At 47.1% G+C, this 27,899-nt stretch overlaps 2 long non-coding RNA genes across 2 annotated transcripts; one reads left to right on the top strand and one right to left on the bottom strand.

Moving 5' to 3' along the window:
- Nucleotides 1-565: 565 nt before the first annotated feature.
- On the bottom strand, nucleotides 566-27,676 carry LOC111933078 (uncharacterized). The gene is made up of 6 exons (XR_002866513.2): nucleotides 27,517-27,676; nucleotides 23,078-23,233; nucleotides 8,786-8,913; nucleotides 3,111-3,274; nucleotides 1,735-1,919; nucleotides 566-1,547 (listed from the first exon to the last, which is right to left on the bottom strand). It is a non-coding gene; the product is annotated as an uncharacterized LOC111933078 (long non-coding RNA).
- LOC147651725 (uncharacterized) lies at nucleotides 23,536-25,175 on the top strand. The gene is made up of 2 exons (XR_015273767.1): nucleotides 23,536-23,681; nucleotides 23,811-25,175. It is a non-coding gene; the product is annotated as an uncharacterized LOC147651725 (long non-coding RNA).
- Nucleotides 27,677-27,899: the final 223 nt, after the last annotated feature.

Genomic DNA, 27,899 nt, shown 5'->3' with positions numbered 1-27,899 from the left:
GTGGGTTAAAATAAATGTGCATTTTCTTCCCTCAAAGCAAAACAATCTTCTGCTAAACCACGTGCAGTATGGGGGTACCTGGGTGGAAGATTCATGATCTTTAATGTAGCCATGTTGAGAGACCAGTGGCTTTGTCCTGGCCTGAGTGAAACAGTTGCCTGGATGTCTGCACTGGGCACAGCTGCATTTGGATCATCCCTGTTTCCAGAGCCCTGCGATTACCTGTGAAGCAGATATCTGTTTCTCAGTCCCCCTGGGAAGTTCAGGGAGAAAAAGAGGGAGTGGGAGCCCTGAAAGCAAGGAGTTTCCTGCTTTCTCTCCCTAGGAATCCCACAGTGAACAATCCAAGGCACTCTCCAGCCTCACTCAGAGCCAGCAGTGGCCCCTCGGGATGTTCCAATGACACAAAACCTGCTGATGGTGCTCTTAGGATGGCCCTGAATTACCCCATCACTTACCAACAGCCAAATGTTCAGGTACTTCCTTGGCTGGAAGCTGTAGGAGCAGCACTGCCCTGACATAACACTTGATCCCATTCCCACCTTCTGTGCATCCATGTCTGAACCCATCCATGCTCCGAATTCCCAGATGGAGACCCTCGAAAGACTCTTGAGACCGCCTCCTGCCGCAGGTGCTCTGTGCAGTGGGAAGGCTTTGCCACCAGAAGGAGAATCCCATTGCCCACAGAATCATGGAATGGGTCAGGCTGGAAGGGACCACGGTGGTCATCTGGTCCCACCTCCCTGCCCCAGCAGAATCACCCCTGAGCACAGCATTACATCCAGACACTTCTTGAATATCCCCGGTGATGGAGACTCCCCACCATCTCTGGGCAACCTGTCCCAGTGCCCAGTGAAGAAGTTCTTCCTCATGTTCAGGTGGAGTTTCCTGTGCATCATTTTCTGCTCATTGACTCTTGTCCTGTTTCTTGGCAGCACCAAGGGGAGCCACGTAAGAGCCCAGAGCATTCACGTGAGGTGACTACAGCTTGGGATGTGAGAAATCCACTCCTGGGACATTTCCCTCACGGGGTGCCACTCTCAGGGAGAGCAGCAATGAGAGCAAACAGCAGACCTGGAGGATCTGTCCACTGTGTGGTTTGTGACCACAGCACATGTCCAGGAGTGGGGCCACCACGCTGCTCAGGACCAGCAGCCACACAAAAATCAGCCCAGGACACCAGGCAATGGCTGGGGTCAAAGGAGCCACCACTGAACACCCTTCCTGAGGTATTCCATTTCTTCAAGATGCAGGAAACTGATAACCAAAGCAAATAAATTCTTCCTGAGAACTAACTCTTTGAGTCACTTATGTATTTGTAGGCAACTGCGCAGTAAGGTCCAGACAAAATAATTTTTTTCCCAAAAAATGTAGGCAAAAGCATGTACAAAAACTGTGGAAAAGCAGGGAGAAAATTCTAGAGAAAGAAACTTTTGAACTATTCTTCACCTTGTGGGCAAGTTTTGGGTTTTTTCCTACTACAGCCAGTCCAGATTTTCTTCCCCAAGTTCATTTTGATATAGTATTTTTTAAGTTTCCTTTAATTCCTATAGAAAAAAGGGGATGGGAGGAAAAAAATAATTTTGCTTCTATTGTCTATCAAAAATAATATTCCTAACAGAAGCATATTTTTGTTTAAATTTGAAAGAAAACAAAAACTATTTCAAGGGACTTGAAATATTTGATGGCAGACAAAATTTGGTGTGGAGTTTTAGAGACTTTGCTTCTACAAACCTTGTTGCTTTTATTGCTCAAGAAAAATTCCAGTATTTGGTGAATCTTCCCTACCAACCTGCTGTTTCAAGCAGGGCACAATCTTGACTGTTCTCTGACCATTCTTCTGTCCTTGAAGGATTCAGCCCATGCAGCACCCAGAGGAAGAAGAAGAGACCATCACACAAAATTACTGAGGGCAGCACCTGCAAGAGCAGATGTTCTTAGGAAACCATGGTCTCCTGTTCTCCAGCTACCTCCAATTCTCCTGAAAATATGTCCCTTCCCAACTAAATGCTGATGCCCACTGACCAAGTTTCCCAAGCTTTGTTTAGATGATGCCAGGTAGGTGGCTAAAGCTCTCAGCCCTGCAGGGTTCATTCTAAAGGGCTGGTTCTGAGCCCTCCTCCAAAATTTTGATGCTTTCACTGCAGAAAGAGGCAGCCAGCTCCATGGGAGAGGCTGACACACTTGGCATCCCTGAAGCCACTACAGATCTATCTGAGGATCACAAGAATGAACAGAAACTGGCAGGAAAACAGTCTGGATGGGGGCACTGCAGCAGGAGTGTTCTGTGCCACACTATTTCCCTCCCCCTGATCCCATACATTATCCCAAACCTTCCTCACACTGGGAAGAACTGCCTCTTCCAGTGCTTCCCAGCTGCCATGTGAAAGGTTTTCCTGCTGCCCAAACCCTGTCCCCAGCCAGCTCCCCAAGCCTGCTGAGGCTCAGGATTGTCAGTGAAATCAAGGAACTGGCCCAGCTGCCCCAGATGCTGCACACCAGAGCTCCCAGGCAAGTTCAGTGCAAAACTTCCCTTTTCCTTGTTGATTTGCTACTCCCTTATAACTACCAGACCAATTAGCTGCAAGCCTGGGCAGATGGTTAAAATCCCACTTTGCTGGCTCACTATCCACTCTCTTTTTTCCCTGTTTAATGCTCCTGCCAGCAGTGATTTCACTGACTCCAACCATAATAGCCTCTTCCCTCCCCTCAGGCCAGGAGCACACCTCTGTCATGAAAAATTTCCCTCCTGTCTTGTACCTTCAGCCTGATCTGCCTGCAGCCCGACCTGCAGGTTGTTTTTCTTCTCACTGCTTAAAATGCTTTGGAAACAAAGACTCCCTAATCCCCCCAGCCCAGCCAGGCACCTCTGGGAAGCCCCTCCTGGTAGTGCAGAGGGAGCAGTAGCCTCAGCAGGAGGTACAGGGCACCCCACAAGCTGGTGGGATGAGCTGAATGGAGGCTGTGTAGGAAACAGGATCTCATGGGCTGGTGGGGATGGAGCAGGACACAGAGGTGAAACCATGAGATGTGATCTGGGGGGAAGAAGAGCAGAGATCCTCACACCTGGCCACTGCCCAGCCCGTCAGTCTCAAATGGAAAGAGCTCACCTGTGTAGGAGGAGAAGCTGGCTGAGGTTGTGACAACCTTATCTGCCTTTAAGACCACTCCACAAATGACCAAAATCTAAGATTCTGTGCAATGACTTCAAAGTGCATGTGGTACAGGAAAAAAGTCTCCAGCCATGACAGACTGGTGTTCATCACATCATTTCCTAGTGAGGAGGAGAGAGAGATGATTCAGACCCAAATCAGACTGGACAAGTGTGAATCACAGCATTTGTCTCACATTCCTTCCAGCCAAAACCAGCCCTGCCTGTTGCTGCTTGGGGCTGGGAGCATCAATACAGGCATTTCTTTAATTTGGGGGTGCACAGAAGTTTTGTTAATTCATTTCCATCTGCCACTGCTCAAGTGCTGTGGACACAGGAGTCCTCCAGCTGAGATGGGAATCTGTCTCACAGGCAGGATTTGATGCAGGGAGGCAGCAGCATCCAGGTCTCAGGGTCCATTTAGAAGGTTAGCAACGAGGCAAACTCCATCTGCTAGTGCCACCCTGAGTATAAACAATGAGGGAGATGGATTTGGTCTTGAAACCTGTCTCAGACCCTGGTTACCCAAGAGGATAAATGCAAAACCAGACACTGACCTCCCTTATCAGCTGAGTAGGAAGCAGAGCTCTGCCTTCACATCATCTCAGCCTCAAGGATGGCCCTTGAGCAAGGATTGGAGACCTCACCGTATCAGAAACAAGAACCCTTCTTTAAAAAATGTCCAGTACAGTATGCCCTTGGGGAAAGGTCAGAAATTATTTTCTGCCCATTTCTTAATGCAAGTAGAGCATGAAGGATTGACTCATCTGAAGCAAAGCAGCAAGGCAGTGACATCATCACAACCACCATCCAAATACTCTCTGATGGAACCAAAAATCTTACACCTACTTTGCAGAGGCATCTGCTCAGTATGTCTGGAAGCTTTTCCCCCTTACATGGTGTTATATATTGCATACTTTCAGTTTTTGTTTGCATGAAAAAGATTTTCACTATTCTGTAGGACGGAGCTGGTGGATTAACCTATTTCATTTTAGAATAGGAATGGGTGAATAGCATGCTATGGTCAAGCTTTCTGAATAAAAAACCTGTGGTAAGGGAAAAGATGATCTCTTATTTTTCCACTGCAGCAAGAAGTTCAGCATTTAATCTCACTTTTTTCTCTGCCTGCTCCATTTGATGGACTTAAGGAGCAGTGTCAGTGTTGAGGAGGCTATGTGTGATGTATGACTGAAACCTGAGATCTGGGATGTCAGGGCAAGGGAGGGATTTCTCTCCCAGGGATGACCAAGAATACTCTTTGTCCTTGCAGAATAAATTAAATACTCGAGCAGAGCTTTGTGGTGGGGGCCAGGCTGGGAGGGAGGTGCCACCCTTTATTGCTATGGGAAGAAATTCTCTTCAAAATAACATGAAATGATCAACTATAAAACAACAGCTGGGGATCTCCAGGGCATAACAGGGCAGACACAGCTGCAGATACAGATTTATGCAGGCACTGGACAAGTCAGGAGACAAAATTTAGCATCACCTGTCTCCTTTCCCTTTCTCAGTCAGCTTGCTTGTCACCCTTCCTGATTTGCCCTAAACTAGGACAAATACACACCCTTCTTTGGAATGATCAGAGGACTGAATATTATCCATTTTCTTTACACCAAACTTGGAGTGTACAAACTTTGCACAAATTTTCTTGCCTTGTGCTTTTCTCAGCAGGTATGGCAAATCCTTGTAAACCTAAAAGATCACAAAGGGGCAGCTTGTCCCCCACCCTCACAGGGAGGGCAACTGAGGCAGAGGGAGACAGAGGAAACCTCAGCCAAATCTGCAACTAGGTCAAAAGAGGAAAAAAATATAGGATCTTATCATCAGTTTTCCAGCATAAAGAGTCTGGGAGAGGTTTGTAAAAGTTAGAAATCCAGCTTCCATGCAAACCAACAAGAACTGGGCACTTAAATCCTGCCATAAAATTCCCAAAGAAAAATAAAAAATCATCAGCAACAAAAGGAGTCCTCAAAAGCCCAAACACATTGATGTGGAGTGGAAGTCAAAAGATGTGTCTCAAGCCCCAGATGAGCAGCACAGCAACACAGAGGTATTTGAGATACGTGTTTATCCACCAGGATGAAGGAGTTATGGGCTGCCATCAGCAAGACAGATCCAACCAGAGGGTTCAGCAGCTTCCACCACAGAATCAGCTGTTGCAAATAGGTCCTAATGGCTTTGCCTTGTAGATCCACAAAATCCAGAGGTTGGTATCTGCCACGGGCTTGTTCTTCCACTGCTTAGTCCACCCCTAAGGACAAGGGACTCAGATGTAGCATTCAGCCATCAACACAATCCCAGAGGATATGAAATGGGTAGAGAATTGAAGGCTGCTTCAGCAGTGGGGTGTCTGTGCTGTAAATGTCCTGTGAGACCAAGGTTGGCCTTCTTCCCAGGGCTGCTAACTCTTGTGTCTCCATCACAGATTTCTCAAAGTGGGAAGGATTTGTTCCCATTTAGTTGTTTTGGTTTCTTTGCTCCTTACACAACTGAGGAGTCCAGATATTTAAAGGATAACCTGAAAACCTTTTGTGCACACCCCCATAGGCCAAAGGAAGATCCTTTGCTGCTGATGGTGAGCGAGCTGGCAGATGGGGTAAAATGCTCTCTTTCCTTTGAATCCAGTCTCTAGAATTTGGCTGGCCTAAGAGCTAAGGCTGAGGTGTCTCAGGTCCCCCATTTCAGCTGCAGCATGGACACACCCCAGTGCTCAGCAGACCCCACAGAAGGGATGTCAGCACTGGTTGGACAGTGGTCCTTGGCCTTGGAGATAGGAAGTCACTTTTTCCTCACAGACCAATCAAGAACCTCCCCAGGGAGCAAACCAGAGCACACACCCTCCATCAGCAGGAGCCACGGCCAGCATGGGGCCAGCAGCCAAGAGCTGGGCTGGGGATCACTGCATCAAAATCCATGATTCCCATTATTGCTTGTGTTCCTGGGTGGGTGCAGAGGGACTGCAGCAAGGAGAACAAACGTGCCACAGCAGCGAGGGGTACCCCTGCACAGCTGGTGCCAGGACTTGCAGGGAGGCTCTGCCTCTTCCCTTTTTCCCCAACACACACTCAAATTACAAACCTGCTCAGCAAATGCCTCATTCTGCAAACAGAAACTCGATGCCCCAGAGGGTCTCTCAGGCCTTGTTCAGGTTGATGCTTGTGAAGAAACTCCCCCATTCCAGGGAAAAACAGTGGCAACAGCAGCCACAGGTTAAGCCTGCCATGGGATGCTCTGTGCAGGATCCAGACCTCAGCCCCACACAGCAGATATTCCAAGGAGACAGGAACAGAGCAGTCTGGTGTCCTTGACCACCTTTAGAGTATCTCTGCTCAAATACCCCTGTACAGGAAGATGTGACAGCAATTTCTCCTCCGTGGCCTTCACTGGATGTCCCCACAGCAGATGTGGTCATCACAGGCAGGGGGATTCCCATGGGCTCAATGGGACAGAGCAGACTATGTCCCACCTCTGCTCTGATTCAGATCAAATAGCTTCCAGATACTCCACTGAGCAACCAAAATCCCAAACAGAAGGGCAAGACCAGAAGGGTACCAGAAGGGCCAGAACAACCAGTTTACACATATGTGGCAAGGGTGGAACAGGCTAGTTTCAACCTTCTCATTGGGCTAGGGGAGATTTCAGGTGGATTTAACATTTCTCAGCTTTGGTCTGTTGGCTTCAACAGGAGAAGAATCAGAGAAGTGCTGAGCATGTCCAACACCCTTCCCCCTGGAGTTCCCCAGATACATAAAGGGAATCATGACTTTGAGTCCCTACTCAAAGTCATGATTCCCTTTATGTATCTGGGGAACTCCCCACCAGATCATTTAAGCAGCAAGGCAGAAAAGACTCTTGGGATGTAGGAAACCAATGGAGAGTCATTTCTCCTATGGGACATCTTTGCATAATTGCACCTAAAAAGACACTCTACCAGCAGATAGCTGCTGGCTATAGCTCAGCAGTTACCTTGAGATGAGGAATCAGGAACACCAAAGGCTGGACTTACACCTGTGGAACAACGTGTCTGCTCCTACCACTGTAGCCCACAGCGAAAACAGGGATAATCATCACCTCAGAGGTGTGTACAAGGGTTATCTCATTAACCTGCCCATCTACAACAGCACATGAAGATGCCTGATGCCAGCACTGTTTATTGAATCATGCCCAAACTCCTGGGCCAGGACTCTGGGAAGCAAGAGGAAAACACAGCAAGGTGCCACTGCCAGCCTACACCAGCAGCAGCAGGGAGCAGCGGTCACAGCCCCACCAGCCCTGGGCTTCACATGTCACTGATTGACTCAAGTTTTAATTATGCCCCAATATCTCCATGTCTCCCAAAACACAAAGCTTTCAGCCAGGCAGTTCCTGCCAGCCGAAATTTCATAAAGAGCAGCGAGTGACTAAGACAGCCCAACCTTCAAGTCAGATGCTAACAGCTTTGGACAAGTGTGGGATTTTTACACCCCTATCTGCAGGAAAATCTGATGTTTAGTGCCCTGACTGTGAGCAGGTCACTCCTAAACCCCTGAACATCCCAGGCAAAAAAAAAAAAAAAAAAAAAGGCAGAAAAAGAAAAAAAAAAGCGCCGGAGGGGAATTGTACTGGCTCTAATCCCTTCTGCCATTCTGCATATTCATGGAACATTGTCATAACACATCAGCAGGACAAAAGGTCTGTCGGCACCTCCTCCTCATTCCTTTGATAAACCACGAGACAAATGCTGAGTAAACACTTGGAATCCATTCACTGCACTATTCTCATCGGGATGAGAAAGGGCTCCTCTTTCTTGCAGGCCCAGAGCTGCTCAGCCTAATAAAGTACGGCCCACGGCCCGTGAAAAGAGAGGCCTATGGATGATGAAAACATGGATTATCTCATTTCACCCTCCTTGTATCAGACCCTGCTCACATTCTGAGTGCACTTGGCCTGACATGCAATTACACAGATAAAAAAATAATAATAATAAAATTAAAAAAAAAAATGCAAAGTGAAGGGGGTGTTTAACAAGTGGGGGGAACTGTCCGTGAAATTTCACAGATGACCTTTTCCTAGTGGGAAAGTGATTTGTTTCGGTTCCAGCCATCACCAAGAGCTCTCATTGATATCATCAGTCCCCTGAATACTGCAGTTGGTGGGAGAAGAGACAATACTTAGGACAAGGCTTTGCAGGTCACTGTAGCCTGATTCACTCTGGCACTGAGTGCCCCAGGAATGGCTCCCTGGCCATGCTGCTGCCTCAGCTCTCTGCCTGGCAGGGGGAGCAGCCAAAGAGCCCCATTCTTCTCACACAACTGGAAATCAAGAGTCCTGAGGGCAGACAAGCACCTGGAGAAGGAGGAACGACTTATGTGCCCAAGGAGGGATAAAAGCACCTCGGTGGTTTGGGATCTCCAGGTGAAAATCGCAATGTCAGCCAAGCAGGCTAGAGCATGGGATCTCCTGTGGTGGAAGTCAAACCCCAGTCTGGAGTCCCTTCAGCCAGGCTTGGACCCCACCCGAGTCAAGAGCAGGCTGTTGAGGCTGGGAGAAGCAACATCAGCCTTTCTCCACACCCCACAGGTGGGCAGAGAGACCAGACACACATTGCCAGATAACTAACAACAGCCTTAAAAACAGCATAAAACTCCTCCTTACCTTTAGACATTCGGTGACTTGACCCAGTTACACAGGACAGCAATGACCAAAGTTGACCTCAAGTGCTTTCCAACACCTACACCCTCCTCCTCTGTTGCCCAGGTTTCCAGAGGCTGAGCTAAAAAAGCCTGCAATAAAACAAAGAAAATAATTTAATAACCCAAAACAGGGCAAGGAACTGGTTCTTTTGTAAGCAATCATCTGAAATAAATATTTTCCATTTAAATATGATCCTTTATTTAAGAATATGAGCAATTTTCAAAGGGAAAATAAAATTCAGAGATGGTACATGGGGAGCAAGCACACTTAGTGCAATTGTGCCCATAATGAAAACCAAGACAAAGTTATGAATTACTGCCAAATTATGAAGAAACAATAAATAGACTGCTGATTAACTAGTGTCTCTTTGTTAAATAAATGGCTCATAATCGTGTCCGCTAACTGCAGGATGAGAATGTAAATAGTGCATTGTCTCTGGAAAATCCTTAAGTTCACCCTTTAAGTTTCAGACAGCCAGCAGAAAGCATAAGCAGTCGTTCCTCGACCTGGCACGTTATCCGTGAACGTCGCTATTCAAATATTTGCGTTTTACAAGGTGTTTGTTCCAAACCCTCCCGAGAGCCCGGCGCGCTCTCACGGCAGCTCCGGGCGCTCGCCCCGGGGCCGGCTCTTTGCTCTCCCTGCGAGGGTCACTCCTCTCCCCGAGCAACCCAGGAGCAAAAGCAAGTGTGAAACTTGCGGGGCTTCCAAGAGGCTGCTTGCTCTGCTGCCCGAAAGCGAATTCTGGGCTGAACTGCATCCACAAGTGTGACAGCCACATTTCTGTGCCCCGGGATGGGTGAAGAGCAGGATGCTGCCTGCCACCTACCAACACCTACAGCTGACCTGCACAGCAATATCGCTCAGCTAAAATATTGGGCTAATGCCATTATTGCCTTCTTAAGATCATGCTTTTATTTCCCCAGTTCTTGCATTATTATTTTCTTAAAAAAAAAAAGGAAAAAGAAGAAATTCAGCGACGCTGTTGAGCTCAGATCCTCTGAGATTACTTAGGCACATAACTCCCATTCACATCCAAATGATCTCAGGCGTCTTTGGGATATGAGCCTCCGAGAACTCATCACTTGATATTTCTCACAGACTCAAGTCTCCAGGCAGTTTCTGTGCCTGCCCAGCAGCGGCTCCAGCCTGCAGGGCTTTGGGGCTCTGAACTCAATCCCATGGGATAAACTGGTTCTGAGCAGGCTCCCTCTGCTCGTGCAGCCACAGGGACCAAACGTCCTCAACCCTCTTCTCCACAAGCTGGGGCACAGGTCAGGTCTGAAGGGGAGCAGAAACCACCCTCAGCCTGTTCTGGGCAGCTTCCCAGGGACTCTGCTGTGCTCTGCACCAAGTCCCATGGCTCCTGCACGCTTCCCCAGGGCTGGAATGTGGGCAGCTGTGCTACAAACAAGGCTCATTTAAGCCCAACCCAGGGATGCTCTGTACTTTGCAGAGTAGGAGGCTTCATACATCTCATTCCAACCCATTGTTTTTTAGGGCTGACTCTGATACCCCTGAGAGCTTCTGGACCCCGGGGAAGGGCCAGAATTTGCCCCCAGAGATCGATGGGGAGTTTTTGCATTGATTCCCGCAGAGAGACCTTTGGTACCTATGGCATCCTGTCAGCACCACTCAGGTTAGAGCATCCAGCCTTACATCGACAACGCTCCTCTCCAAACCCAATAAGTAATTGTGGGATTCACTAATAGGGCTTGTCAAAATCAATTGGGGTTAAACACCTTTAGCTACAATAACAGTCATCTGACCCCGGGCTCCAGAAACCGCCAGGCTCAGAGGAACCCCGAGGGGTTATTCCTGGCTTCCCATTGCTTTGAGACAGATAAAAGAGCAGACGATGCAGAGCTGGGTAATCCGTTCAGCCCATCCCAGCCATGCACTGAAGTGACAGCTCCCAGAGTTTCTGCAGAGCTGGCTCCTCCTGGGAATTGTGTGTGCAGGGACCAATTTGTTCAACAAAACCTGGGCAACCAGAGTTTTCTTAAATTCAATTGCCTGAAGGAGAAGGCAAATAGCATTTAAGCGGAGGAAAGTGCATTAAAACCACATCTTTGATACAATGGCTGATACACCCCATGCTGCCAACGCCTGAAATGATAATATTTTTTTTCTTAAATAAATAGCTCGGCAGCAGGATCCCAGCCTCCCCCAGCACAGGGAGGCTTCATGCTGCAGCAGCCACATTTCCAGCCCTCCAGGCCAAAGTGCTGCAATGCTTCCCCTCTTTGCTGGGCTCATTACTGAGGGTGGATTGGTTCAGGAGGGACCAACAGCAGTGCTCGTGCTCTGCTGAGCATCCCCACATCCAGAGGGCACTTTGAGCTGATGTCTCCCCACCAGCTCCCAGGAGCAACAGGTAGGAACAGCAGCTGGTATAATCCTTCCCAGGTTGGTGCAAAAGTCCTTTTCTGCTCGTGTGAATTCTCTGCCTTTAGAGACCCGCCAGAACTTGATGCAGAGGAACACCAAGCAGGGTGGGTCAGGAAGAGAAATAAATATTCAGGATTTTGAGCACTTGCATAACCCAGTGAGCTTCTTGCTCTCTTTCTCCAGTTGTAGGATCCACCACCACACCCTATTCCTCCTTGGCAGCTTTTCATCTGTGCCTTCCTCGCTTCTCTACCTGGGGACATTGGGGCCCTCAGGAGAGGCTCTGTGGGCACCTGAGGCCCTGGGCTAGACAGAAACAATAGAGAGGAAAGGGACACAGCTCTGGTGTGCTGCACAGACAGGAGGCTCCATGGCTGGCTGCTGGCTGTCCCTGAGAGCAGCAGCTCACTCTACACTTAAGCACAACGTGTGATATTTGAATAAAGTCAAGCCTATAATGAAGGATTTTTAATTATCCTGTCTGGTCTCAAAATTTTTGTGGAACTGAGACAAAGCAAGGCATCTCTTGCCTCCACAAACTGCAGAGAAATCTCCTTTAAAGCCTTCCTCCCTGAAGATTTCAGTTTCTGCTGCTTATGGGGAATCCTGACAAGGTTATCTTCTCTCACACTAGACAGTCATTTTAACTTCCTACCTTGGCTGCAGACCAAAGGTCCACTGCCAAGGTGGAAATATGCAATACAGTGACAACACAACTACCCAAACATTCCCAAACAAGCACGTGTGAGGTGAGAGGGAGGGCTGAGGCAAAACCTGAGCAGAAGAAATGCAGGGGGTGATACCAGGGAATACCAGCAGGGAAAATGGGAAGGACATAACTAAATAAAATCTTCCCTACAGCACCAGGGAAGGGTTCCTTCTGCAGGGGATGTCACACCATGGACATCTGTGTTGTTACCAAAAATCAGCTCCAGATTCCCCCAAGCCTCTCTCTGCTGTGAGCCCTACCCCATCCAGCAGAGACCAGACACCCATGGGTGGGATGCCAGCACATGAAACCTTCACTCTTGAAAAGTTATTATGGTAGGAGGAAAAGAAACTTGTCAGAGGAATCTGGAAATCTGGTCGTGATTCATCACAAAAAGCAGGAGAGGGAAAGCTGGAGAATCCCAGCAGTGAAGGTGCCTGCCTGACCCCAGGGAACTGCAGTGCTCTGAGGGGTGGGACACAGCCAGCACCACCCATGCACTCATTCACACACTGAGGGATGTTTGTTCCCTGCAAGCCCAAAGAAATACCTTTTAAAAATTTAAATCCCAAGATATCCCTGCACCTAGCATCATCTTGCCTGCACCCAGGGTCGCTGCAGGAGGGCTGTACCACCTGCCCAGGTCACAGGTGTGGAAAATCTGCTGGAAATCAAAGGCTGCAACCAATCACACACCAGATGGAATCATTCTGCTGGGATGGCTTAGTTCCCCAGGTGACATCAGCATGGATCAGGCTTGAGGCAGCATCCCTTGGATGATCTCAAATGTGCAGATAGGGGCAGACAAGGCAGAGCACCATCTACATCCTCTTCTGCCCATCCTCGGGGTGCAGAAGGATGGCAGCTCTAGATCTTGGTCCTTTCCTTCTGGGTCCACACAAGCAAAGATGAAGAACTGCTGTCCTCAGCCTTCTCCTGAGTCACTGCAACAGGGGGAGGACATCCCCCTGCATGGGAAGGAAGGAAGGAGCTGGTAGGTACCAGGTAAAGGGGATAGCTGGGACAGATGGCAGCTGACACGTGTCATATTTTATAGAACAAAAGTGAGTCCATGTGGTCCAAGGCATTTGTGGTGCCAGCTGCAAGACCCCTTTGCAGGAAAATCAACCTGCACCTCCACCTGGCTGTTTTACCAAAACCCCAAAACTATTAATTGTGAAAGGAAATTCAGAGCGACTTGAAGGGCTCTGCATTGCTCCACTCAAAGGAGATTCCACTTTCTAAAGAAAGTCTAAACCAACTGTCATCAGCCAGGGGGCACAGTGTCCCTCAGAGCAGTGGCTGGTGCCACATAGGAGGCATTCAGTCTAAATTAACTCTCCCCCTAATACCTGAGCAAACATTTTCAGCTTGAGACTTAATATCCCTGGACATGTCTGCTGTCTCCCAGGTGAATCCCCAGATAAACAAGGTCAGCTCAGCCCTAATGCGGCTGTAAAAAGCTGTCAGTCAGCCCAGGAGATCTGGTTGCAAGGTCAAACCAGTTCTGAAGGTTGCTGGGGCCAAACCTGGCCTGTCAGTCATTTTAAGTGCAGGAAGGTTTGTTTTCTCATTACCATGTCAGGTATCCCAAATTTAGGATTAGCTGTCGGCCGCCACAACATTGTACCTTCCAAAAAAAAGAAAAATAAACACATGCACACACACATCCCTGGCCCTAAATAAATCTGTGTGCTGAGCCTGCCTGCAGCTGGGAGGTGAAAAGAAACCTGTCCTTCAGGAAAAGCGAAAGGGGACTTTCCCACACATTGTGACAGTTTTTGGCACAAAAGAACACCCAAAGCACAGAGAAACAACCTTCAGTTAAAATACTCAGTTGAATTAAGGCATCTCCACTGCTGAAAAGCCTCTTTGTCCAGCAGATAAGGAGAAAGGCAGGGCACCCTCTGTTTCGAGGGGGAACATATGGAAGCTGTCCCAGGCCAGCTGCAAGCAGAACAGTTTTCCATGGGATGAGTCCTTGGTGCCATGGGTGAGGTGAACTCATTGTCTTCCCCAAATACCTCTAGCTAGTTAAAAGTGGGGAGCAGTTTGCATCCTTTCTCCCAGCAGCACATCCCTTGTGTCCAGATGAAGCTCTGGGAACAAGATCCAAACCAAACAAGCTGCCAGAGTCCAATCCAGCCTTGGCTTGCTCCTCCACTGCCCTTGTGGTACCAGCAGCACAGCACAGGTACAACACTCAAGTCTGGGGATGGAAGGGAATCCACAAACCTGGTAATGAGAGCAAAAAGCCTCCCTGGTGCTCCCCTACCCACCACACTCTTTAAGTGGATAAGTGGTTTGTGTGGGGTAGGTATTATGGAAATAATTCCACTGGGAAAGACACATTAAAGAGGCTCTTAAGGCAACTTGTCCCTTTCAGAAAAGCACCAACCTTTATCATAAAACTCGCTTGAGTTTTTTCCTCTCACCAGACCCTACATAAATTTGCTTCAGCCCTTCACCTTCTGATGTTTAAAAGCATAAGTTGATCCATGGCCAGTTTATCCCTTGCTGGGAGAACCAACAGGATTCCTGAACAGCCTTCCTTCTCCCCCTCGGTGTTCAGCCATAGCGTTGCTCCTGCTGGTGCTTAAATAAAGTTTTCCTGCTGCTGCAGGGAGATGGCTGGGCAGGGATTGTCCAGGACAGCACAAGGCATGTGCCAGGGACTCTACAGATGAAGAGGAGGATAATTTTTCAGGCTGTGTCTCAGGAGGGGAGGATGGGGAGCAGGGAGTTGGTCCACCCTCTGAGAAAGAAAAAGAAAGACAAATAAACTCCTTGCAGGAGGAATTACCAGACTGTGCACAAAGAGGCAGACCTGAAGAGACTTGTGCCAGGAATGCCTAGAGTGAGACAGGCTGACGACTGACAGGAGCACCCTCCCTCTGCAGCAGGCTGTGGTAAAGAGCAGGAGAGGTGGGTTCATCTCAGCCCTTGGTGTCCCCACACATCAGTGGAGGTTTGATGTCTCAGTCCTCAGCTCACATTTTCATGCTCCAGCCATCCATGAGGACTAAGGAAGCAGGTGGACTTGGATGTGATGCCACAAAGAGAGATACCAACCCTCACCCCCACACCAGTCAGATGCAGCAGAGGTGTCCCAAACCCCACTGAGAACCCAACCAGTGTCCCAAGGGTGGTAGAGGGGGCAGGATGCCTCTTTGGGGCACACATTTTTGCTCTCCAAGGCTGTCAAAAGATCCTCTTCACCTCTAGTTGTGCTAGTAAGTACTTATATCAACACATCCATGACCGAGAATTGGCCATCAGGGTGATTTATGGAGAGAGATCATCTGAATGATGGAATATTCATGTACAACTCTGTAAAGCCTTGGCTCCCAAAGCAGAGCCAGACTGAGAAGTTACCATCCCAAATGCCTGCAGCTCCAGGCTACAGTTCACTGCCACACCCCCAAAAGGGATTAGTTTTTAACCCAGACCATTTGGGTATCCAGCTAAATACTCAGCCTTATAAAACACTTACAGCCACGCAGCCCAAGGGATGGGGAACTGGGGCATAGCTGGAAGAGCAACTGGGCCAGGAAAAGCTCATTTTCAGCCAAAGTGAGTGAATCATCTGTGACTTCAGCAAAATTGAGTTGACACCATCTGCTGCCCATCCTGGAGCAAACTTCTAAAATGATATCTCATGGTGAAGGAAACCTCCAGAAAGCAAAGACAACAAAAGCCTGTGGGATGCCAAGAGTGATCATCCATCACCTGCAGGGCTATGGCGTTTCCCCAAGAATCTTCCCTTCCATGCAGCCCCTCAGAGGGACATCCCACAGCCAATTAACAATATCCTAAATTGTAATTTTTATGTTCTTTCCATTTTCAAGGCACATTAATTTCAAAACAAAGACACAAGACACTGTCCTTAAACATCCCCAATATTTCAAGTTCAGCTTTGTTTCAACATCCCAAAAATTGCGTTTTTTCAACAATTAAACAATTCATCTTTTTCAGATCCACTTGGGACCTCATCTAGATACACATTAATCTTGCTGATCTCAAAGCCAAGGAGAAAATAGGCATTTCTTTCCCCTGGTCCTACAGAACAACACTGCCACAGTATTTGCTACACTTCCAACCCAGGCTATCAATGCGTTCAGACATGAGGCTTTCCTCATATTTCAACTCAACCTAAAATGTATCAACTCAACCTAAAATATCTGATTCTCAGTCTCATCCCATTACATCATGTTCTCAACATCCTAAAAAAACATTACAAAAAAAAAACCCCAAAAAACAAAACAACCCTCAAACAAACCCAAACTCAGCCACTTAGTCAAAAATCTGCTTCTTGCTGATGGTCTCAGAGAGGTCTCAGGAGCTGCTGTCGATCAATGCATCCACAGAAGAAGGGGAATGATCCAGTCATTCACCATTCCTTCACCTAACTCCTCACCATTTGACCTTGCTCATTTCTACACCATCTTGCACGTAGGTGCTGCGCCTTCCTTTTCTTTCCTCACCTCTCCACTCTTCAGGGGGTGCAGCTGAATCAAGACCCACTCTCCAGCAGCTGCTGGAGCTGGTCCCAATGGGCTGTAGTGGTAGAGAAGCTTTGGCCCAGCCCTCTTCCCTTTCCCAAAGGATGTCATTCCCATTCTGGAGCAGAGCACGATGGATGTTTCCACCACTATCAACACAGACAACATCCAGTGCAACACAAATACTCTCACGGTTTACAAAGCATATTCCTTCCCTCTCCTCCTGCCTTGCCTGCTTGAATTCAGAGATGGCCAACAACTATTAAACACATCAATGTAAATGTTAGTAGATTGCTTCTAATAGGAAACAAAAATGTTTTGAGCAAAGCTAATTGCCGGGAAATAAGGTCGTTCCAATATTTCAGCAGGGGGTTATAAATCTCTTGGTTCCTGCCTCCTTCCAGCATTAAGGTTTTACAGATGTTGCTGTCAGAAGAAGAAGAATGATTTCAGATGCTTGTTTCCACTGTACATTAAAAAAAGAAGGGCATAAATGTGTGCAGCTAATTGCTGGGCAAGTTTTTTTTCTATAAGAGAAAAACCACACAAATCTCAGACAACAAAATATAGAAAATCTGCATTGGGACTCCTAAAAATCTTATAATTATGATACAAAATGTTCAACACATTGACAACTGGCAAAACTTTAACACGTAATTCAAGCCAGCCAGTTGCACTGACTGCCAAATTGCTTGATCCAGTCCTCTGCTGCTTTTTCACTCTTCTGCACCAACAAATATTCACTGTACATGGAGGGACCCTCTAGACCCAAAAGAAGAATGTGAACCATTCCATTTTTTCCTGAACTGGAATAAGAGGATGAGAAGAGTCTAAACAGCCACTAGAAAAGTGAGCTGTTTTCTTGAAAAGCTAGACCTAGTCCCAAAATTCAAATACTAAAAGGCCAAAGAGAATAAAGAAAGCTTATAAAAAGTATAAGATGATGATTAGAGAAGAAAAGGAGACTTGGTGGCTGTCTCCAAGCTGTCTTGCCAGGGTAGTTCATCATTTGCATGGGAAATATCCATGAAAGGGGCTGGCTCAGTGGCTGATGAGCTCTTGGGAGCACCCAGACAGCTCCAGAACTGAGGTGAAGCTCCCCAGCCCAGCCCCATGCTGACACCCCACTGGACACACACTCTGCTTTCTTAGGAAACTATTCCCCAGGCAGAAATATCTCAATATTTAAAAAAAAATGAAAAAAAAAATGAAAAAAAAAAGAAATACCTATGAAATAAAACTCTCAGCTGCACAACCAATTTTCTTCCTGGAAAAGCAGGGGAAACAAGGAGAAGACCAAAGACAGATTGCCACAGTTCAGAGGTTAGTCCCTGAAGGAAGCTGCCCATTGAGTTTCCCATCATTGTTTTAATTGGGATAATGTAAGCATTGCAGAGGACAATGCTCTGGCTGTGGCTTAGCACCACCACAAGACCTGGGTCATGTCCCCAGTCAAGCAAGTGTCCACACTGTCAGCAGTGCCTGCACCCAGCATCCAAACCAGGCACCTGCCAAAGGAGGACCTGAGTGGGCTCTGGATGCCCTCGTCCAAAACTACTGCCACAAAAGCCAAGGCAGCTGAAGCCCAGATGGGGGCACGTGCACAAGAGTGCACAGCTTTGCTCAGCTTTAACTCAATGAGCCAATTCAGCTTTCACAGGTGTCACTGTCACACATTGCAGAGTGTTAAGGTGACCTTTCTTTCCAGCAATGCACAATCCACTCATTCTCCTCCAGCTTCACTTCCTTTAACTCCTCAACACCATCCAAAGGAGGGGAGGGCTCTGCATCCCCCATGCCCAGCATCCCCAGTGGCCTCCTTGGGGCTCAGTGGCTTCCCCTTCAAGGCATCAGGTTTGCTCCAAACACGCCTGACTCGAGCCAAGGGTCCAGGACCTCTCACAAGAGGCATTTGGGCTGCTTTATTTTTCCAATTCAGCAGAAACTGTGACTCTGCTGCTAAGAAGCCTGGAGCCCACTCTGAAGATTATGGGCCTGTTCCAGATTTACACTGTTTTTCCTTAAGCTCAGAGATCACCACTGAGCTGTCTCTCATTCTGTTTTTGGCACTTTCTTTCACTTTAAAAAGCAATCATACTCCCTCCCCCAAAATAAACCAACAAAAACAACATATCCAGACAAGGGACCATCCAGTTCAGCTCCTTTAACGTTCCCAGGACAGCAGTACAACTTAACCAACTGTGGTGGGGTTACACTTTGTATATGATTTCCACCAGACACAAGCGGCACTGCTTAAAAAAATAATCCAGGCCAGAAATAACCCACAGGGACAGAAGAGAAGTCCAACATCTCTCTTACTCAAGTAGAGGGATTCATGTTTTCCTCAGAAACCAGACAACTATGGCATATGAAGAAGCAGCTATGTGTCCATCTCAAATCTCCCAACACTCACACATGGCTGCACCCCAGGGGCTGTATTCATGCTCTCATTTTCCATCTCATGGCTACTCTACAGGACCCATGAGTGGGGTTATGTTTAGGCCAGCTGGACCTGGCACTGATACCTGCAGCTGGAGAAGATAAGGATGCTGAGATGGCCCATTTCAGGACCAGCCTGTTAAATCACAGAGGTCAGCATGGCATCTCCAGGCATCCCTGGACATCGGCAGGTCAGCACCTCCTGAGCTGTGAGCTCGGGGAACCCACTGAGGAGGAGATGCCCCAGCAGCTCCACGCAGGCCATGGCCCCAGCCCCGTGCAGGGGGGTGGCACAGCTGCCAGGTGTGCGCTCCAGGGTGCACATTTGGGGAAGGCTCCTCCGCCCTGGCTGTAAATACCAGCCCTGACCACAGGATCCCAGCGGCTGCTCGCATTCTTCCAGCAGATGTGCCAAGACAAGCCGATGTGAGGCTCTGTAATCAGAGGTTTGTTGGCCTCCCGGGACCAGTGAAAGCCCAGACTGGGGACTGAACCGCTGACTCGAGCGCACAGGCAACCGAGCTCTGTGAGGGCCACAAGCAACTGAGGAATGATTTAGGAGATGAGACCTTGAATTTGCCAATTATTTATCTTGTTGATGACTGAGACAAGCAGTTTTACTGTCCAATCCTTAGGGGAAAACATGTGGAACTAATCAGGTTACACCAAAATAAAAAAGAAAAATATCAAATTAACATAAAATAAATTGAATGATGCACACAATACCAAACCTGATTTTTCCTTCCAAATAGGCACTGTATCTGAGATGCTTGTTCTTGCTCATTTATTATTCTTCAGCTTTTAAAGAGCAACACATGGCAGCAGAAGTCATTTTTGCAAACACAACAAAACATTCTCTTCACAAGGAAAGGTAATAGCTGTTTATTCAGCAGGGCCCTCCTATTCATGATATTGCCATCTGAAAATAAGAATGTCCTTGAAAATAATAATAAACCAAAACTTTTTTTTTTCCTTAACCTAGAAAGAGACCAATTTCATTATTAAACCAGCCTATATGAGCAAGGTTTTATGCCAAAAGGAACCATGGGTTTGTTGCCTGTTAACGCAGGCTAAGGAGGAGACAAGATGTTTTAATGTTGTCTGGGACATTTGGAGGCTTTTACCTTTTGTGCCCCAAAACCTTTGGGAAAAATCACTTCAGCTCCACTTATCAGGAGCTAGATGCCTAATTCCTACTGAGGTCCACATTTTGGGATCTTGTAGGATTTGGAGCCTGGGATGGGACACAGTGATGTCCAGAGCTGCACCCTCCCTGGGACCTCAAGGCTTGACTTTGGGACAGAGGCTCCTGCTTCCTGCCCATTTCACTGCCTCCTCCTCAACACAGCCTCCCAGATAACATCAGCCCAAGTGATTATGTCCTTCCCAGGCCAGCAAACCAGATTTTCTGAATGACCTGCCCAGATCACTTCTCATCAGCCTCATGCACTGGTCAGTGCCAGAGCTCTTCCTCTACACAAGTCACCAGGTATTGTTCTGGAGCCAGACAGTTTTTCCCTCCTTGTGTTCACTGAAAGGCTGAGAATTTCATTGCTGGAGCCACTCATTTCACCCACGCTCCAACGACTTGTGTCCCCACCCCATCATCAGGTCACTCAAACTTGCCCTTCCACTGTGCTCCTCCTGTTTGCCTTCTCTTCTCCACTGCACTCTGACTGACATGCTTAAAGACGGCCCTGTCAAGTAGGCCGTGGTCTGGGGCCAGGAAGGGAAAAGACCACACTCAGCAGGGAAAGGTACCTGCTGTGAGAGCTTATTTCATCCCTGTCAGAGGGATTATGTTTCACCTGGGGTATATCATCCCCCCAGTGAATCAGCCCAAAGCTCTCAAACTAGGCCTCAGCAGAGAGTATCCCAATGCTCGTCCATCCCCTAAAAGCTTCCTGGCAGCTGCTGGTGCATTTGTTACTTATGATGGGTATTTCAAGCAGTTTCATGGTTGTGTTTCCTATCAGGGAACAGCAAGAGCCCAGTTTCTGCCTGTCTCACCCCCATCCACCCCAGACCCACACTCTCACCCATGGGGAGAGGGCCGACTCCCAGGGCTCCTCTCACCCACAGAGCGTGGGGGACCTGCAGCCACCCCGTGTGCCTGCCATTCCTCCCATCCCTACCCACAGCTGCCTGCTCTAAGAGACCTCAGTGGCCTCAACAGCAGGTCTGTCCACAGGCCTGCAAGCCTTCCCATCCACCCCACTTTCACTTCAACAAACCTTTCATCTGGAATGCACCTTCACCGCAGCCACAAGGCAGAGGAGACCAGGCAAATACCACAGAGCAAGTGACAGCACACCTTAAAACAGAGCCTCATGCAGCATCCCAGACTCTTTCCTTTTAGTAAAGAAAGACAATCAGCATTCAGGCTGACTTAAAAGATTGAGCAGGATGATGACAGCTCCCATTTCGGGGAGAAAGGCAGAGGGAGAGGGGATTTGGTTTCAGACTAAACCCTTGCGGCAGGCTCCCATCAACACACACCCAAGGTCACACGTGGGAGGCAGCTTCTTTAAAATAATGGGAGAGCTTGGGGCTTTATTTACCTTTATTTACCAGAGAGTCTTTTTAACTCTGCTGGTGGCGACTTCACCCCCATGGACATTGTGGGAAGCTGAAAAAGTCACCCCTAAAGAAGGAGGTTTTGGAGATCAGTGTCTGTGTGTGGGGTTGGGTTGAACAGAGCCCAGATGTGTCCCATGTCCCCATGGATGCCCACCGGGTGAACCCATCCCACAGACAGGGTTTCACACCTACAATACACAGCCCAGTACCACTTGTCCACTGGTGCCCTGTCCCCAGCCTGCGGGTGTCCTACACAAGGCAGGCTCAGGCTGACTGCCAGCAGCAGAATTCCTCCCTTCCACTGACCCACTAGACACGGGAATGTTTTAATGCACACCCAATTTTAGGCACACAGAGAACCCACCTCCTCTGCTCACACCATCACAAGACAAAAGCACAAAAAGATCAAAGCCAGGAGTTTGCTGGGGAGCAGAGGGTCTGTCAGTGCAGCCAGGCACAGCAACAGCCAGCAGGTCCACAGCAGCATCTCAGCACTGGGACTAACAGTTCTCATTTGTCTTATGCCTCTCAGGTGCTAAAAACATCTTTTTGCAGCAGAAAAGGGAAAATGGCATCAGCTGTACATGAAACAGAGAACAGGGCTGGTGGGTCATGGTCATTCTGTCTCACCTCTGTCACCTGCAAAGGAGGGGTCGGGGTTTACTCATGCAGGTCACTTAGCCCATTACTTAGAGCTGGCTCTAAAACTGACTTCAAACCGAGCCAAGAAAAGAGCAACCCCTCAGCATCACACGTGCTGCTGACCTGTGGGCAGGGCAGAGCAGGCAGATCTTGCCACCAGTCTGACAAACCAGGGCAGCTCCTCCAGCAAGCAAGGTTCACTGACTTGCTACAGATGTGTGATAATTCATTTAACCTTCAGCATTTCTTTCACCTATTATCCTTTACTCATTGTTCTCCATTTAAATTTAAAACCTACAGTACAGAGACAGCACGGGAAGTTTTCCCACTGAAGAGAACTAGCTGTGCTTGCTTAAAGCTTTCAACACTAGAGTCAGAGGGAGTTGGGTAGGATTTTTTTTTTTTTCTTTAAATAAAGTGCCAAGAGATGTCACAGAAATCTGAGTCCACTTAAAAAGAGAAAAAAAAAAGCCCAAACCATCTTTCCTACTCCTTGTGGTTACTGGAAAGAAAGAAACAAACAAAAAAAAGGAAACAAAGAAAGAAGAAGAAGAAAAAAAAAGTCAAAAACCAACGAAAACCAAGCTTCAGATGTTTTCTAACCGGATTTCATGCTCCCTGAGTGCCTGGCAGGCTTTCCAGTCACGAAGGTTTTGGGATACTAAAGTCCCTCCCCTTAAGTAACTCCTCAGTTATCAAACTCCTCAGCATCTTAGGAACTTTGAGGCATTTATTGGTGGGGAAAAGAAAGGGACCAGGAGCATGGGAAAGACCTGAGCTTGATAAGGACCTCTGCCTAAGGGATCCTAAGGTCTTGGGCTCCAGTGACCACTCTGCCTCCAATAATGCCCTGTGAAAGGGAGCTGCACAGTCCTTGGCACTAGCCAAAAACACCCCAGCACTTTTCCCTCACCCAGACAACCCAAAGGATCCAGAAACTTTGCCCCCTGAGCAAATTAATGCAGCAACAAGCAAACTGAGAGCTCTCACCTGTGCTCCTTTCCCGGATCCCAAAGCTGGGGCTGCAGGATCAGCACTTTCCTCGCTGTGTGTGATATTCTGTCAGCAATTCCACACTGACTTCTGGGGCCAGTAGGAGCCCAGTTAGCAAATGCCTGTCCTCACCCATCTGGGCTGGGTTCGCTGCTGGAACCAATTAGAACAATTAGCAGCACATCAGTGTTTTTGCTAAGGACTCTCACATGTAGGAATTTGCCAAAGACCTTACCCATTTCCTCGCCTGTCAGCATCTCCTCTGCCGCTTGTGGGGGCTCTCATCTCCCCACTTCTACCCCTTTCCCCCAGAGCTCATATTGTTAAGGGAATGTGCAATTAAGAGAGGAAACATTAGCGTAGATAAGGCAGGAGTTAATGAATTGTTCACGATGGAAGAATAACAACCGAGCTAATTGAGGGTCTTCATATGCCTCCTCCAACCTTCATTAGTTGCTGTGGTGACCCTGTACCTGGTGACTCAGACAGCAGAAACCTACCATCTCTCCCAAAGAGACCCAAAATCTTCCTTCCCCAGAGCCGTTTCTATCACAATGTCAGTTAATGGATGCATCATTTTCCCCTAATTTTCGAAATTAAGGTTATGACTTTCAATTATTATTATTAATGCTAATGTCACTTGTGCCTTTTTCTTCTCATTAACTGATGTTTTTAACTTTTAGAAACACATGTCATCTGAAACAAAATTATCTACTCTTTTATTCTGCAGTGCAGATGGACTTTAGCAGGCTGGAGATGACTGCTGACAGATATCACATCCTTCAAGGATGACTGGACATCCAAGCTAGTTTTAGTTCTGAGACTCTGCCCACAACAATTATGATAAATTCTTCTTGAGGCACTTTTCTACCAGCATCAGCAGGTGTTCTAAAAATTGCATTGATGAGTTTCCCAGCAAAAAGCCCCTCTCCTCTCAGTCCCTTGGAAAAACAGCAAAATCAATATCTTGACTTAAAAACCAGGACTAACTTTGGAGGCAAATGATTCCCAGTTCCTTGAAGAAGTGCAGCGAATTCTCCTAAACCCCAGTAGGCCTGTCCTTCTTAAGGAGCCTTGTCCTGTTAACTGTGGTGAGCTAGGAGCCCATTTGGTCAAATTTGAGCAGTTGCTCTTTGCAAAGGCTATTTCTCCTTTGGCCAGACATGTATGATGTACTTCTGCCAAATCTGAGAGTGGCTTTGTACATTGATTTCCCCATCTGTCATACAGGCTGCTTAGGAACCGGGAACACATCTAAGCAGAGGGGAAGAGGAATAGATAATTAGAGGAAAAGAGGAATAGCTCTGTTGCAAAGGGGCTATGAATCCTTAGTGCTGAGCCCCCAGCAGTGCATTTCTGCTGTCTGGGAAGTGTCACAAGACCCAGGTGTCACTGGGATAGCAGAGATGCTGAGCCTACCGGGGGGTGGCTGCTGGTCCCAGTCCTGCCCATGCCCCACAGTCAGAGTTACTGGCCATGCCCCAGCACAAAACGTTGTTAAAACAAAGTCTAACCATGCTGGCACCTCCACCCTTCTCATTTCTGCCCAGCACCAGCCAAGATGCCAACTCCATTCTGTCTCTTCCCATTCCCCTACCCTGAGGTTCTTTTGGGAAAGCATAGCCTTGTTACTGCTGAAGGATACTCAGGTAGCATCTGCACAGCCATGCCTGAGGAGTAAATTAATCCATGCTTTTTCATCAGAGTCATTGGGAAGGAATATTAGGATAGAAGAGCAGCTAGAACATTTTGACAAAAAAAAATCTATCAACAGTCAAAATAAGGTTTTGTGCTCCTACTGTCTTTTCTCTCTAAAATTTTCCTGTGGAAGGGAATCAGGTCATTATCACTCAGCTCTTCCCAGCAGCTTCACCTTTAGTGTCCCCTCTGCCATCCCAGTGTAGACCTCATTTCTGAGGCACTCTGGGATGGAGAGACACCAGGAATACTTCTCTGCTCTGGTACCAGGTATCAAACTACTTCACTAGTGGTAAACTCTCACTCAAGATTATCCCAGAAAGTTACCTTTCGGTCCATGCTGTCACGAATGTAGTTGCATAGAACAGCCAAAATAATTATGTTGTCCCTATCTAGCTACTTGTCTTCATTAGATATAAATAAAATGACAAAAAAAAAAAAAAAAAAAGGCAGCAAGTTGTTGTCAAGTTACCAACACAGCAGATTCATCTCAGTGCAACAAAGAACTAATCAAAAATCTAATTCTTTATAAGGATTATTTTTTTTTTTTTTTAGTTACACAGTTAAAAACACTCAGGCTTTTAAACTAAAAATCAGGTCTTCCAACACACGAGCACACTTGTGCATCCCATGGATGCCGGTTCCAAGCTGCATCCTGCTCTCCGCGAGCCTTGCACCCCTCCTTGTGGTGCATCGAAGCAACTGTCGTGTGAGCAAAATCCTCTCTGCTGGGCTTTGCCTCCCAAAAAAGAGCAGAGATATCCATCATCTCTGGCACCAAGCACCACCTCCTTCACGTTGTGAACGTCTTCGAGCTGGAGATATAAACAACTCCTGCTTCTTACTAGAAGTCAACTCTAGGCACTCGTTTCAAACATCATTAAACTGGAGGGAATAGAAATGTGTGGCACATTGAAACAGTTACACTTCTCAATCTTAATGTTTGTTTAAAGGTTACTTTTGGATGAAGGCTGGTTAGAGAATAAATAACAGATGCTGAAAGCATCCATTATGTATTTTTGCAATTAGCAGAAAATCTTGGTACTTTTCTTGAAGAACATACATAATTTTGTGGGATGTTTATTGCTGGAAGCAATCTGCTCTGGCTGGCAAGAGCAGCATCCAAGAGCCCAGGGAAGCTTCACAAGGACTCACACACAGTAAGCCAAAAGCAATGCTTGCTTCAGCAGCAGCACTTAAAGCCCTGCTCTTGCTGTCATAAGGAAGTGGTCAAAGCACTTTCTTTCCACAGAAAATTTTAAATTAGAAAGAACACAGTGAAATCATCTCTGTTTCTTTTCCACAAACATTTTGATTACACAGCAAAAAAATGGTTCCTGATTATACTTTCATTTGAAAAATGCACCCAGGATGTTTTCATGCTATTGTTGTCTTCTCTGCCCAAAGGGCTTCCTTGATGGCCCAGCTACCACCTCCCCTCTTGCGGTATGGAGATACTGTTACACCTTGGAAACTCTTGTGCCTCCAGCATGCATGGCCTGGAAGGGAAAATGGAACTAAGGAAACCACTACAGCTCCCAGAAAGTATCTCAATCTCATAAAAATTTGTGTGTGGAACCTGAGGTGGAGCAGCAGCTTTAAGTGTGCCAGTCCTCCCTCTCCCTGATGATTTCTATCATATCCAAATGAAGCTGAAGGGGGTATTCAGACAGAACAGAGGTATTTGAGTTAGAACACACTACAGAACTCAGCATACCTGGTCAGCATAGCTGGGAACTCAGCTGGCCTCGTTTAAGAGGACAACAGTAGTAATGCTCTGAGCAGAAGCCTGAAGAGTTGCCCTCTGCTCAGTCAGGAGAGGACCACCAGATATTACATCCTCCATACACCCTCATAGATCCTGGTGGTCTTGAAGACCTACACCATAGATTAGGCTTTAATCCCAAAACTCAATCTAATTCTATCCCCAAATCCCTTTTTATACCTCTTGGCACGAAATAAAAGCGCATGCTGAGAACAGAAGTTGTCCAAGATACCATTTTCACGTACCATACCCAGCCCATCACACTTTGGTAGTCACACAGCAATCTGTGCCATTTCTTACCACACAGAAACAGCATTGTGCTAAAAAGCCCTCCAGAGTAAAGCAGATAATATCTTTTGGGATGGTGCCTTTTATTTTCCAAGAGTTGTCTCACTGCAGCAGTTGTTATAAGAAACTAAACCAAACCCTCCTATTTGTAAATTGGATCGAAAAAGCACAACTCAAACTGGTATTTGGTTTAAGACTGAAGGGTTCACACAGTGCTTAAGAAGCATTTTAGACAAAAGCAAGCTTTCTGCCAAACATTTGAGGGGAAAGAGAAAATTTCTGCTTTGCTGTCTGAACGCAGTTAATAAGCCAGGATGAAGAAACTGCCTGGCATTGCTGCCCACAGTAAAATACACTGTGCATCTCACACTTCACATGCAAGGCTCATGTTGCCTTCATTCTGCCCAGTTTAGTTTTTACAGTGTTATCCTAAAGAAAATTTCCTTTCTCCACAATCCCTGGCATTAAAGGTGGAAGACTCAGAGGGGAAATGAGGAACTTGTAGGCAGGGAGTGCTTTTGCATTAATTTCTATACAGCACAATCATGAAATAGCTGGACCCCACAAGCATTGCTGCCCTGTACAACAGGTACTTATCCAAAGCTGAAGTCTTACAAGTGAAGCAGAATTGACTGAGCTTCTCTAAGCATCTTCTCTCCCCTATCTCTTCAACTATCTCACTTGCCTCCATTGATGCACAACTGGTCACTGCTGGTTTAACATCTCGTGACTGAGGAGGTTTTCTCGTGCAACTGCTGCTAAGCAGTGTGCTGAAACAAGGCAGACACAGCTCATCTGACTCACAAAGGAGAAAAGAGCAGAGGTACTACACAGATTTCCTGTAGCTGGAAAAAAAACGAAAAAAAAAAACAAAAACCCAATGTGCTTTATGTCGGTTTTTTAACGGCTTATGTACCAAGTTCATGTCAGAAACAGGTTCAGATTTCTCCAGATGAAGGTTTAAAGGTTTTCTTTATTTAGTAAGGCACATAGAGATTGGCAAGAGCACCCCCTTCCCTATCCCAAAGAGCATCTGCAATTCAGAAAGGTAAGGAAAAGGCATTAAAA

Source organism: Cyanistes caeruleus, chromosome 9 (assembly GCF_971803275.1).
Source record: "Cyanistes caeruleus chromosome 9, bCyaCae1.hap1.1, whole genome shotgun sequence".
NCBI lineage: Eukaryota > Metazoa > Chordata > Aves > Passeriformes > Paridae > Cyanistes > Cyanistes caeruleus.
This window is presented reverse-complemented; position numbering and strand designations above follow the sequence as displayed.